This window comes from Narcine bancroftii, chromosome 3 (genome assembly GCF_036971445.1).
Source record: "Narcine bancroftii isolate sNarBan1 chromosome 3, sNarBan1.hap1, whole genome shotgun sequence".
NCBI lineage: Eukaryota > Metazoa > Chordata > Chondrichthyes > Torpediniformes > Narcinidae > Narcine > Narcine bancroftii.
The window spans coordinates 5,152,409-5,165,059 of NC_091471.1; the positions used below are offsets into that span (position 1 = coordinate 5,152,409).

Here is a 12,651-nt window from a genome sequence, read left to right on the forward strand (position 1 = left end):
GTTTACATTCGTTATCTGTTTACTGTTCTTTATTTGTTTACACGTGTACGTTGTGTACAGTATTTTGTGAACAGTATACAGGAGAGAGGAATCTCAGGGGTTTGTACGTGATGTCCTGTATGTAACTCTGATGCTATATCTGAAATCTGGGTCGGCTGTAATCAAAAACGAACAAGTACCTGACAAAAAGGGTGAGGGGGACGGAGGGAGGAGGAGTACAGGCCGGCTGGAAAGAGGAAAGATGATGATACAGGTGGAAAGGTAAAAGAGGAAACAGCTGAGGAGTGATGGGGCGAAGTGGGCGAGGAGCTGGAGAAAGGACGGCAGAGGGATGGGAAAAGAGTGAGACTCAGGGGAGGGGTTTAACAGAGATTGGAGAAACCTGATTGGAGAATACTCCGACAAAAGACGAGGTGTTGCTCCTCCAGTTTACAGATGGCCTTGATTTGGCAGGTGCAATGGGTTTACTGTGAACGTAGCACGCCCACGCACATGTGCACAGCTCCGAGGGAACACCGCCCACAACTCTCTGTGCAATAAACCTACCCTTGATGTCTCCCTCTCTTCACTTTGTGCAGATGTCATATATCAGTATCTGTGAGAGGGGAAAGGTTTGTAAGGGAGAGGTTTGTAAGGTTTGTAAGGTTTGTAAGGGAGAGGCACCTTCACACAGAGAGCAGTGGGTGCGTGGGTCAAGCTGCCAGAGGGAGGGGTAGAGGTGAGGGACAATTACAATGTTGAAAGGCATTTAGGCGTAACATGAACCGGAAAGGGAGAAGGGCTGAACATGGGTGACTGGGACAGGCTCAGGTAGACGCCTAGGCCAGCATGGACAAGTTGGGGCAAAGGGCCTGTCTCTGCATTCTGTGACTTTTTGGCTTTTAATCTTGGACTCCTGCTAATCACAGTCCTGCTACACTCCGCGCAGAGCTTGCTGACCTGTCTGTCCACGGTCTCGTGCATTGACAGACTGACACCTCTCGTACATTGGAGGAACAACACCTCATCTTCCATCTGGGCCCCCTCCAACAGGATGGTATAGACATCGACTTCTCTGGTTTCCGTTAAGGTCTCCGGTCTCCTGATTCTGCTTCTCTCTCTCTCTCTCTCTCTCTCTCTCTCTCTCTCTCTCTCTCTCTCTCTCTCTCTTCACCCCTCTCTCTCCCCCTTTTCTCTCTCTCTCTCTCTCTCTCTCTCTCTCTTCCCCCCCCTCTCTCTCTCTCCCCCTTTTTCTCACTCTCTCTCTCTCCCCCCATCTCTCTCTTGCTTTCCTTATCCCTGTTTCCTTTCACAGAGCTAAAATCAATTCTCATCTTTTACTCATCATATCCAATTTTCACCTTTGGCTGTTGGTGTGAACTCCTCCATATTCTTCTAACCCTAAACCTTTCTCTCTGGTCTTTTATTAAGATGCCTTGTCTGCATTTTCCTTATACCTTGATGAAGGGCTCCAGCCTAAAACATAGGTGATTGTTCTATACCTCCTATGGTCTACAATCTCAGCGTCTGCAGACTTTCAGGTTTCACTTCATCATGCTGTTTGTTATCTTCACAGCTGGCCAAGCCGACACCCCTCTTCCCGCTGCCCCTCAGTCTCATGCCACCTCTCTCAGCTTTCCGTCCTCAGGGGAAGATTGCCCCATCTCTCTCTCTCTCTCTAGCCCTCATGAGACCTTTCCTGAATTTCCATGTTCTTGTAACCCAGCCACACTATTCCCTCTCCCAGGGGGACCCCGCTCTTCTGAGAAGAGCTCCCTCCCTGAATCCCTCCTCAATGCCCACACCCTACTCCTCCTTTGAGATATTCCTTCACATTAACTCTGGGTCGACTCGCATTGCATCCCATTGTGTGGCTGAGCATCCTGCCATCACTGCTCTGTATGTGATCTGGCATCATTGAACATTTTAATTACATTAAGGGCCCCTTAACCATGTTACCATGGTGATGGACAAGCATTGGCCAAACTTTGCTGAATTAGTGCATTGATAGGTTCTTGATTAGCCAGGGTGTCAAAGGTTATGGGCAGAGGGGCTGAGTTGGAAAATGGATCAACTCTTGATTAAAGGGTAGGGAAGACTCGATGGGCTGAATGGCCTATTTCTACTCCTGTTTCTTATGGTCTTAATGTTGATGAATGACAAAAGGCTTGTGGAAATTGGACTTCATCTGCAAATGTTTGGAGTGCATGGAAATGTAATAAACTCAGTCAGAGACTTTGCACGTTATTTATTATTGAATATTTATTTTCTCTATTGCACAGTCAGTTTGTTGGCACTATTGCTTTATTTGCATTTCCCTTCTTTATCTTCACTTGAGTGCAATTTTTTGCACTTCCACTAAGTAGAAATTCTGCCAGGCCTGCAGGGAAAATAATTATCAGGGTTATCTGTGATGTCATGACCATAAATCTAAACTTTGAACTTTGAGGATCAGCCAATGAAAAGCCTTGCTCATACCACGCCAGGGAGTAGGTCTGCACAAGATCTTGTCAGCCCTTCTTCCACGGATGTTACTCAACCCGTTGAGTTCTCCTAGAGCACACATGTCAAATTATATTTGGCCCACAAGTTCATATTAAATATATATTAGAGTTGGCCCGCTGGCCGCCGCGCCAGTATAGCGCATGCACACTGAAGGTGAAAATGAAGACGCCGGAGGTGTGGAGGGATCTCAGAGTCCCGAATCCCGGGGATCGGAGCGCCGCACTCAGCCCGCCCAGCTCCCGGACACACAGACGCGGCTGTTGGGGACCATCCTCGCTGGCTCTGCACTTCAGCGGCGATGCCGGACCAAACGTCTCATTGGCGACGCCTTCCCCCTCACTCCATGTGCGGCGGACCCTGCCTCCCGCTCCTTTTGTGGGAGACGAGCCCGGCGCCGTGAGATCGCAGTTTAATCCCTCTCCGACCATGGGAGGGGGCTGGGAGCAACGCGCTCTTCTCAGCCAATTCCTCCACCGCCCCGGACGTCGGCGTTTCAATGGGGGGTTCGGGTGCCTTCGTCAGGCGACCGACCTGTTGATCCAAGACAAGGGGAGAGCGTACAAACTCCACACAGACAGCACCTGAACTCGGGTGAACGTGGAGCTGCGACCCCACATTCCACATCAGGACTGTGTGTAAGATTGGGAGCAGTGAGACGGAAGCTTATTTTGTTCCTGTGATTTAAGCCTTTTTTGGGGTGGGGGGTGGGGGGTCCTTCTCTGACCACTTGCCTAACAATTAACCTAATGAGATGTGGAGTTACCACAATACAACAGTTCTCAACCTTTTTCTTTCCACTCGCGTCCCTGTGCCATTGGTGCTCTGTGATTTGTAAGGGATTGCTTAAGGTGGTCTGTGGGTGGGAAGAAAAAGTTTGAAGACCACTGCTTTAATCATCCCTCATTGACTCGTCATGTGCACGGTTTCAGAACTCCAAAGGAAATGGGCCAATGACAATGAAAGAGTTTATCCAAAACTATTATTAAACATTTATTTTAATAAGAAAAAGTTTAACATTACATATGTTGAAAGAAGAGAAAACATGCAGATGTTGTTGAAAATTTTCAATAAATATTTAGTTCGGCCCTCGACTTAGTCCAAGTTTTTAATTTTGGCCCTCCGTGAATTTGAGTTTGACACCCCTGTCCTAGAGGATTGGATTTTGCTCCAGATTTCAACACCTGTGGTCTCTACGAAGGATAGAGATTTGGGATCAAGAGAACAAGCCCTAGGATAAGGGGCTGGACATTTGAAATAAAAGTGAGGATTTTCTTTCTCTTCTAAATGATTGGAACATTTTGCAATTTCTTTGCACCAAAGGATTGAAGTTTGAATATTGAAAATTATTGTTTTGCACACGAGTGTAACGTACAGATGCAATGTAATTCTTATTTGTTAAAGTTTATTTGAGATAAAGTTCCCACGATCCTTCGAAGAGAGCATAGAGGAGAGTTGCCTGGATTGGGGAGCATGACTTGTGAAGCGGGGTAGGGCTTTTCTCTTTGGTGTGTTACGAGTCCAGAGGACCCATAAACCCAGCAGCAATAGATATTCACCAAGACAAATGGTTACTTAAACAAAAGTTGCTTTTAATTATCTTTAAACATGAAAATAGAATCAAACTTTAACATCTCTTAACTTAACCCCCTTCTAATTATAAGCGCATGTGTTTGTAATGTGTGTGTAAGTTCAGAAAAGTTCTTTGGTTCACAGTTCAATTTCACTTCTCATTCTTTCAAGTTCTCTGGTTGCAGGCAATTCTTAGACTGTGCACAGAAATTAACATTTATAAAGTTCACCAGGCTTTGGTGCTTGAAAGGTAAATGGTTACCACTCAGGAAAGTTCTTGTCAGTTTTCAGAGAGAGATGTGTTGTTCCAGGACATCCACAACTGATGTACTTCCATCAGTCACCTCATTGTTTTGCTGAAGAAACTTGACCCATCAGGGTTCTCCAAATGATAACCTCTTTCTTTCAGGTCACCACAGAGTTCTTTTCTGTTTCAATTATTCCAAGTGAAACATTAGACAGCCAGTCAGTCCTCTCCTCTTGCATGAGCCACAAGGGCTTTGACCAGACTGTCTTCCAAAGGCTTGCCAGCTTATCCTGTTTCAGTCCCAGCAACTTCTGCTGGCTGTTGCTGTCAAGTGATGTCTGTGAGTCTCTCTCTCTCTCTCACAGTCTGAGACTGAGAGGAAGCCTGTTTGACTCTCTCTGCTTACAAAACCACATGACCCTCTTATAACAGCAAATTCTCCTTTCAAACAGCAGCGGCTCCAGCCTGCTCTTTCATCTGTTATCTTTGATAAACAATAATCCATTAGTGACGTCTTTTGAGCACTCTACAAAACTCTTGCAAAAATGGTGCGAGAAGCCATTATGTGTAGTATAGCTCCAGTATTTCAAGCAAGATCTGTTTTAGAGTGTTTGCATGTGACCTACTCTAACAAACATTTCCCAATTTATTTCCCAAAACTATTTCTATATATTCTGTCACAGGTGTGGTGGAGGATGAGAGGTGACTTAATAAAGGTTTACAAGATTTTGAGGACCATTGTGTGGTGGAGCAGAAGGATCTGGGAACATAGATACATAATTTCCTGAAAGTGATGTCACAGGTAGATAGGGTCATAAAGAGAGCTTTTGGCACATTTTTCTTCAGAAATGAAATTGCAGAAGTTGGGATGTTATGGTAAAGTTGTATAAGACATCGATGAGGCCAAATTTGGAGTATTGTGTGCAGTTCTGGACACCTGACCACAGCAAAGCTCTCAATGAGATTGAGAAAGTGCTGAGGAGATTGACAAGGATGTTGCCCGGACTGAGTTACAGGGAAAGGTTAAACAGGTTAGGACTTTATTCCCTGGAATGTAGAAGAATGAGGGGATAAAAGACAAAGGAGGAAAAACCCAACACCCAACCCCAACCCACCAATTTTCCCCTGCAACTGCTGCAACCGTGTCTGCCTGTCCCGTATCGGACTTGTCAGCCCCAAACGAGCCTGCAGCTGACGTGGAAATTTAACCCCTCCATAAATCTTTGTCCGCGAAGCCAAGCCAAAAGGAAGATACAAAATGATGATGGGTATAGATCAAGTAAATGCAAGCAGGTTTTTTCCATTGCGGTTTGGAGAGATAAAAACTAGAGGACATGGGTTAAGGGTGAAAGGGGGAAAAACTTCAAAGGAACATTGGGGAGCTGCCAGCTGAAGTGGTGAACGCAGGCTTGATTTTAACATTTAAGAAAAATTTGGACAGATACATGGATGGGAGGGGTATGGAGAATATGGACTGGGCACACATCAGTGGGACCAGGTAGAATAATACATCCATGTATCTGTCCAATTTGTTCGTAAACTCTGTAATAGCATCTACCTTGACCACGTCCTCTGAATGTCCCCGTTCCATACACCAACTCCTCAGGTTTCTATTAAATCTCTCCCCAGTCACCTTAAACCCATGTCCTCCGGTTACTGATTCCCCGACTCTGTAGAAAAGACTCTCTACGTTCATCTGACCGAAAACCTACCTGCTGATCTGTTTTGACCTGTTGAATGTCAATTGGAAGATTTGTATGAAATAAAATTGCTACCCCCACCCCTTGATTGCGAATTAAATGAAGAAGATAAAACATGGCTAACTCAATCTCTTTTCAATTTTAAATCCTCTTTTTCTGTTAAAATGTGCAAAAGTGTTTTACTTCCGTTTGATGGGCCATTAATCCCATTTATATTAAAATTTAAGAGGTTTATTGATGGACTCATTACTGCATATTCAACCTTTATTTCCATCACCTTGTCCCGCTAACCTCCACCAAGCAATTAAATTTAAAAAAATTCGGCATCCACTGTGCTTGATCTCTGCCCACCTGACAATCCAAGAATGAAAAGGAGAAATATGAATAGAAGTGGATTGCTAAATATAATGACATTTAGCAGAATGTACAAAAAAATAATCCTCTCCACCCCCCCCCCCAACTCACGTTGCTAACCGAAGCAACACTAAGACACCCTCCCTTGTGTGGGCCATGACATAAGTCATGTACACACATGAATCCTCAGTGGTCAGCACCCTCATCCACCTCTCCCCACCCCCCTGAAAAACTTAATACATTTCTTCTATTATATATATGAGAAAAACATAACAGTCAATAGTTAAACTCCTTCTCAATTATATAGAGTCAACAGCACAAAGAAAAAAACCCATTGCTCCTCGTCCTCAAGGCCTTCAGTCCAATGGTTGATTTGGCCAAGTTTCCAACAAATTCCTCCTCCTCCTCATAGCAATTTAAAAAGAACCTGGTTTATTCATTTGGGAGAAAAATCTTCAAGGTCACCGGTTCCGTAGAAAAGAACAATTTCCTTTCACCCACAGAGTCTTTTTCACGGAGCTGAATAGTTTCCTTCACTTTAAAAGTCTTCACTGATATCTGGATAAAATAGAATTTTACTCCCTTGATATTCAAGTGGCCCTTGTCTTTGACAAGCTTTCGGCTCAGCTTATTCCCAGCACTTATTCCCAGTACTTATTCCCAGTACTTTTTAAAAAATCCTGATAATGCAGGAATTTTATCAGGACTGAACGTGGGTTTTGTCCAGGGGTGGGGTTTACGTGGAAGGGCTCCCACAAAGTTCTCTTGGCCCAATACTTTTGGTATCCATTTTTGAAAAAATTGTGGGATATCCTGTTGTTCCACCCCCCCCCCCCCACCCCTCCCTTTCAAACCCACAATCTTCTACTATAATTTTCTAGAACATCAATTTTTTTGGCAAAGCTTTTGATTTAGAGCAGTCAGGGCAGTCTCCTTATTCTCCATATGTAACATTCTATCTTTAACTTGCTCCACATCTTCTTTCAATTTATTAACTTCATGTTTATTTTGATCAATATGTTGTTTCATATTGTTCATAACTTCAGTCATTTTACTTATTTCTGCTTTCATAGCTACTTTCCAACTTCTAATCTCCTTAAATATATCCACATGACTCACTTCTCCGGGTATGGTGGATGCTGCATCTTCTCCCTGGTCACTGACTATCCAACTCCAATGCTAATTTAGACAGACCTGGTTGACTTCCAGTTTCTTCTGTAACAATATTAATATTTGGGGAGAATTTATAAGATTTAGAGCAGGTCACATACATTTATACATTTTAAAACAGATCTTTTGAAAGACTAAAGAATTCACATTGCAAGATCTCTGGAGAATGTAAGCACCTCTCACAAGTTGGTGTTAATTGAACTGAAGTCATAAAATGCTTGACCATTGTCTTGCTGGAGTCATGCTATCTATCAGTACCCTTTCTGCAAAGTGCTCATCGAAAGGTCAATCCTGGATTGTTAACCTAAGATAACTCTTGAGAAGAAGAAAGAACTTCTGTTGTTTGCTGGAGAAGGTGGGGGTTTTGCAAGACATGATTCACATGCTCTCTTTGGAGTTTCAATTGAAAAAGAGAGAGAGTTGAATTAATAGCTCAGTCAGTCAGTCAGTGTGTAGGACACCGACAAGTAACTGAAAAGTGCAATCCAGGGAAAACTGTTTGAAACCGATGAAAGCAAGTTCCAGAGCAGGAGATGGCTGGAAGTGCTATCTGTCTGATGTTTCTCTTGAAATAGAGGAAGGAATCGAACTCTGTGGTAGCTTCAAGAAAGAGGTTACCATCTAGAAGACTCTGATGGGGCAAGTTTCATCAGTGAGATGCTGAGGTGACTAGTGGTGGTACCTCAGTAGTGGAAATCCTGGAGCAACAAATATCTCTCTGCAAACCCTACAAGAACCTTCCTAGCGGTCAACATTTACCTTTCAAGCATCAAGCCTGGTGAACTTTATACATGTTAAATTCTGTGCACAGTATGGTAATTGCCTGCAACCAGAGAACTTGGAAGAAGGAGAAGTGAGTTTGAACTGTGAACCAAAGAACTTTTCTTGAATTTACACACACATCGCATACACATGCGCTTAGAATTAAAAGGGGGTTAATTTGGGTTAGTTAAGTATAGAGTTAAGTTAATGTTTGATTCTATTTTCATGTTTGAAGTTGATTAAAAACAACTTTTGTTTTGAAAGCCACTTGTCTTGGTGAATGTCTATTGCTGCTGGGCTTTGGGGTCCTTTGGGCTCGTAACACTTCCTCTTCGGCGCCATCAGCCTATTCCACCGGGTGTGGGACACTTCATTGCGGCAGCGGAGGTTGCTCACCTGTCTCTGGGGCCGCTGACATGCTAGTCAGCTCAGACCTCATCGCCCATTGGTTTACATTGCACAGGTAACTCGACGGTAATTTTTTTCCTTCTTTTTCACCTTGGTTGTGAGCAAGTGGATATACTCAAAGTTTGCTTAAAGGAGTTTCTATGTAACTTACATTACTTTTAAGATACCTTTTAAGCAGATTTTCAGTAGGGTCAGGATTTAATGTCCTAACCCGACATCCCCAATATTACAATCTCGATGGCAATTCATCATCTTTATCCATGTCAATGGGCCTGACTTGACTCATGCCGTGTATTATCTTGAAGTTACCTTTTATTGTCATAAGTAATGGAAAAAATGCAATATACGTGATGTATATCGCCAAGGCAAATAGCGCCTTTGGAAGACTACACAGAAGAGTCTGGAAAAACAACCACCTGAAGAAACACACAAAGATCAGCGTGTACAGAGCCGTTGTCATACCCACACTCCTGTTCAGCTCCGAATCATGGGTCCTCTACCGGCATCACCTACGGCTCCTAGAACGCTTCCATCAGCGCTGTCTCCGCTCCATCCTCAACATTCATTGGAATGACTTCATCACCAACATCGAAGTACTCGAGCTGGCAGAGTCCGCAAGCATTGAATCCATGCTGCTGAAGACCCAATTGCGCTGGGTGGGTCACGTCTCCAGAATGGAGGACCATCGCCTTCCCAAGATCGTGTTATATGGCGAGCTCTCCACTGGCCACCGAGACAGAGGTGCACCAAAGAAGAGGTACAAGGACTGCTTAAAGAAATCTCTTGGTCCCCGCCACATTGACCACCGCCAGTGGGCTGATATCGTCTCCAACCGTGCATCTTGGCACCTCACAGTTCGGCGGGCAGCAACCTCCTTTGAAGAAGACTACAGAGCTCACCTCACTGACAAAAGACAAAGGAGGAAAAACCCAACACCCAACCCCAACCCACCAATTTTCCCCTGCAACCGCTGCAACCGTGCCTGCCTGTCCCGCATCGGACTTGTCAGTCACCAATGAGCCTGCAGCAGAAGTGGACATTACCCCTCTATAAATCTTCATCCGCGAAGCCAAGCCAAGGAGAAGAGAAGATTGGCAAAGAGTCTCCATAAGCATTGCACGATGCTTCTAACAATAGAGAAAGAGAAGTCCCTTCAGAGACACTGAGTGTCCATCGATTTGCCTCCAGTGCTCTGCAGCGCCATAGACTCCTGTTCAACCCCGAACTCCAGATCCAAACCTTCAATATGATCAGCATGCCGTCAGCGCTCCGTCAGGAGCCCTCCTTGCTCTCAGAACCCTCCAGAATGTTGGTTCCAATGATCCAGTCTATGGCGGCCTGCGGCATGTGTGGGTACTTCAACTGCAAGTCACTAGCAGCCCACAATCTGCATCAGCCGCTTGACAGCAAGTTGCCGACTTCCCGCAGTCTATGTGGGTCCTTCTCCCGCAGGTCACGCACACTCTCTAGCCTGTGTCCTCTGAGCCGCTGGCCGGTCGGCTGCCACGGGCACAGTCCTTGCAGGGTGTCTCTTACACTTCGACTTCACACCGAGCCATTCTCGCTTGCAGTTTTCAGCTAACACTTCTTCGCACTGGTTTTCCGACCCTCAGCACAAATTGTCAGCCCAAGATGCTTCTGCATCTTGCTGGCTGATGGGTTCACAACGCTATTTAGTAAATTTTTTTGAGGTTGTGGTTGATGTACTGTACAGCGAATGAAAGAAAAACCACACAGAAGCTGTGAGTGAGCTGAACCAACCAAATAATTTTACTGGAACTCTCCGAAAGCTTACCATGATCCTTTGCGCCCCACCCCCCACCTGGGACCATTATGGCGTCAGCAAGGGTGAGTCTGCACCTCCATGACCCTGTTTGCTTGTGGATCAATGCAGCCCACGACATGACCCCCCCCCCACCACCCCAGAACCAAAGTTCGGAGGTGCTGAGTCCGCAGTTCGTAAACAGTTTGTACATTTGGGAGGCCGACCTCTCTGCTGTGGGGCTGGAACAGTTCCTGAACGGGCATCTGGTGCGCCCCTCTCCTTATGAAGCCATATTCAAGAACCTTTGGGTAGGATGGAGCTGGACCATGGCATGAGGTTGGGATGGGGTCAGGGTTCCCACCTTCTCGCGAAGTCGCATTAGTAGCATCGTGGGTGTTTCCTCCTGGCTGCGAGCCTGCTGGCACAAACTCTCCTGGGACTGTCAACGGGGCCCTGTAGATGAGCTCAGCAGAGGACATAGCCAAATCCTCCTCCTGCAGATGACAAGGAGCACCCAAGGCAGCTCGTCCACCCAATCCAGGCCTTGGAGCTACGCCATGTGGGCTGTCTTCAAATGCCAAAGGAACCTTTCCATCAGGCCATTAGACTGTGGGTGGTAGGCCATGTTGTGATGTAAACTGGGTCTTTAGGAGCTGTCCCAGTGCTGCCCATAGGCCGGTCGTAAACTGTGCCACCTTGATATTGGAAGGAAGGTCGAAACGGGCTAACCAGTTGCCGATAAGGACCCTGGTGCAGGATGTCGTGGAAGTGTCTGAGTGCAGGACAGCTTTTTCCGGCCATCTAGTGAACCTGTCCACCATCGTGAACAGGTACGTGGCATCTCTGGAAACTGGAAGCGGCCCGACGATGTCCATGTGGACGTGGTCAAATCATCAATTTTAGTGGGAAGGACTAAAAAGGGGCATTCACATGCCTCTGCGCCTTGGATGTCTGACAGTGCAGGCACATTCTGGCCCAGTGGCCGACCTATTTACGCAGGCCATGGCGCACAAATCTGTCTGCAACTAGTTGAGTTGTCGCCTGGATGTAGCACATCAAAGACACGATGCCTCCATGCATTGGGATAAGTGTGCCTAGGTCGGCCAGTGAAGTGTGGCTTTGGATGGCCTGAAACTCGCGTCTTCCAGCTGGAGCCCTGAGACTGCAGTGCGGTATCTTGCCAACCTGCAGCTGGGCTGTTGCAAGCGCTATAATAGTCAAATCCAGGGGACAGGGAGTGGACAGTCAGGATGGATGTACAGGAAGAGTTTTAGTCATGAGGTTTTTCTTGCCAGTAATGTGCTTGATAGATGTCATGTACTCTGAGATATAAGAGAGGTGATGCTGTTGGCTTGCCAACCACAGATCTGACACCTTGGCAAATGCGAAGGACTTGTGATCGGTGAAGACCATGAAATCTTGTCCTTTGAGGAAATAGCGTAAATGGCATATGGCGAGGTAGAGGGCTTGCAACTCCCTGTCGAACGCATTATATTTCTGCTCTGGAGGTCGCAGGTGTCTGCTAAAGAAAGCGAACTGTCTCCAATGCCCATCAATCAGCTGCTCCAGGACGCTGCCGACTGCCGTGTTGGATGCGTGGACTCTGAGGGAGGTGAGGACATCAATGCGTGGATGCACTAGAAGTGTGGCGTTGGCCAGGGCATCTTTGGCCTGGCCTAAAGCTGCCGCAGACTCCACGGCCAAGCTGAGTTCTTTGGTCTAACCAGACAGAAGCTTGAAAAGTGGTCATATGATCCTGGCAGCTGAAGGGAGGAACCGATGGTAAAAGTTGGCCATCCCAACAAACTCCAGCAAACCTTTGACCGTAGTTGGCTTGGCAAATTTACGAATGGCCTCAACCATTGATGGAAGAGGGACCGTCCTGTGTTGATCAATGCGGAGCCCAAGGAAATCGATGGACTTCAGGCCAAACCCACACGGGCTGCCAGCTGTCAGGGGTCAGTGAAATTGTCATCCGAGAGGAACAGACAGATGTTCTCAGGCATTTGTTTGAGGAAAACCTGTTTGAAGAGGAGGCAGATCCTGTGTCCATCCATTAGGGCTTGCATTTTGTACATGAGCGTGGCTGGTTTGTGGGCACCCAGAACATCCACGTGCAGCAGTTTTTCCACCCCGTCACAGTGGGAGAAACCGAATGTATGCATGAGAAGAGTTTTGATCCCTTTGTACTT

At 46.1% G+C, this 12,651-nt stretch overlaps 1 protein-coding gene across 12 annotated transcripts in view; it reads left to right on the forward strand.

Moving 5' to 3' along the window:
• Window positions 1-12,651, forward strand: part of dysf (dysferlin, limb girdle muscular dystrophy 2B (autosomal recessive)) — a 444,465-nt gene that overhangs the window by 390,494 nt on the left and 41,320 nt on the right. The window lies entirely within an intron of this gene.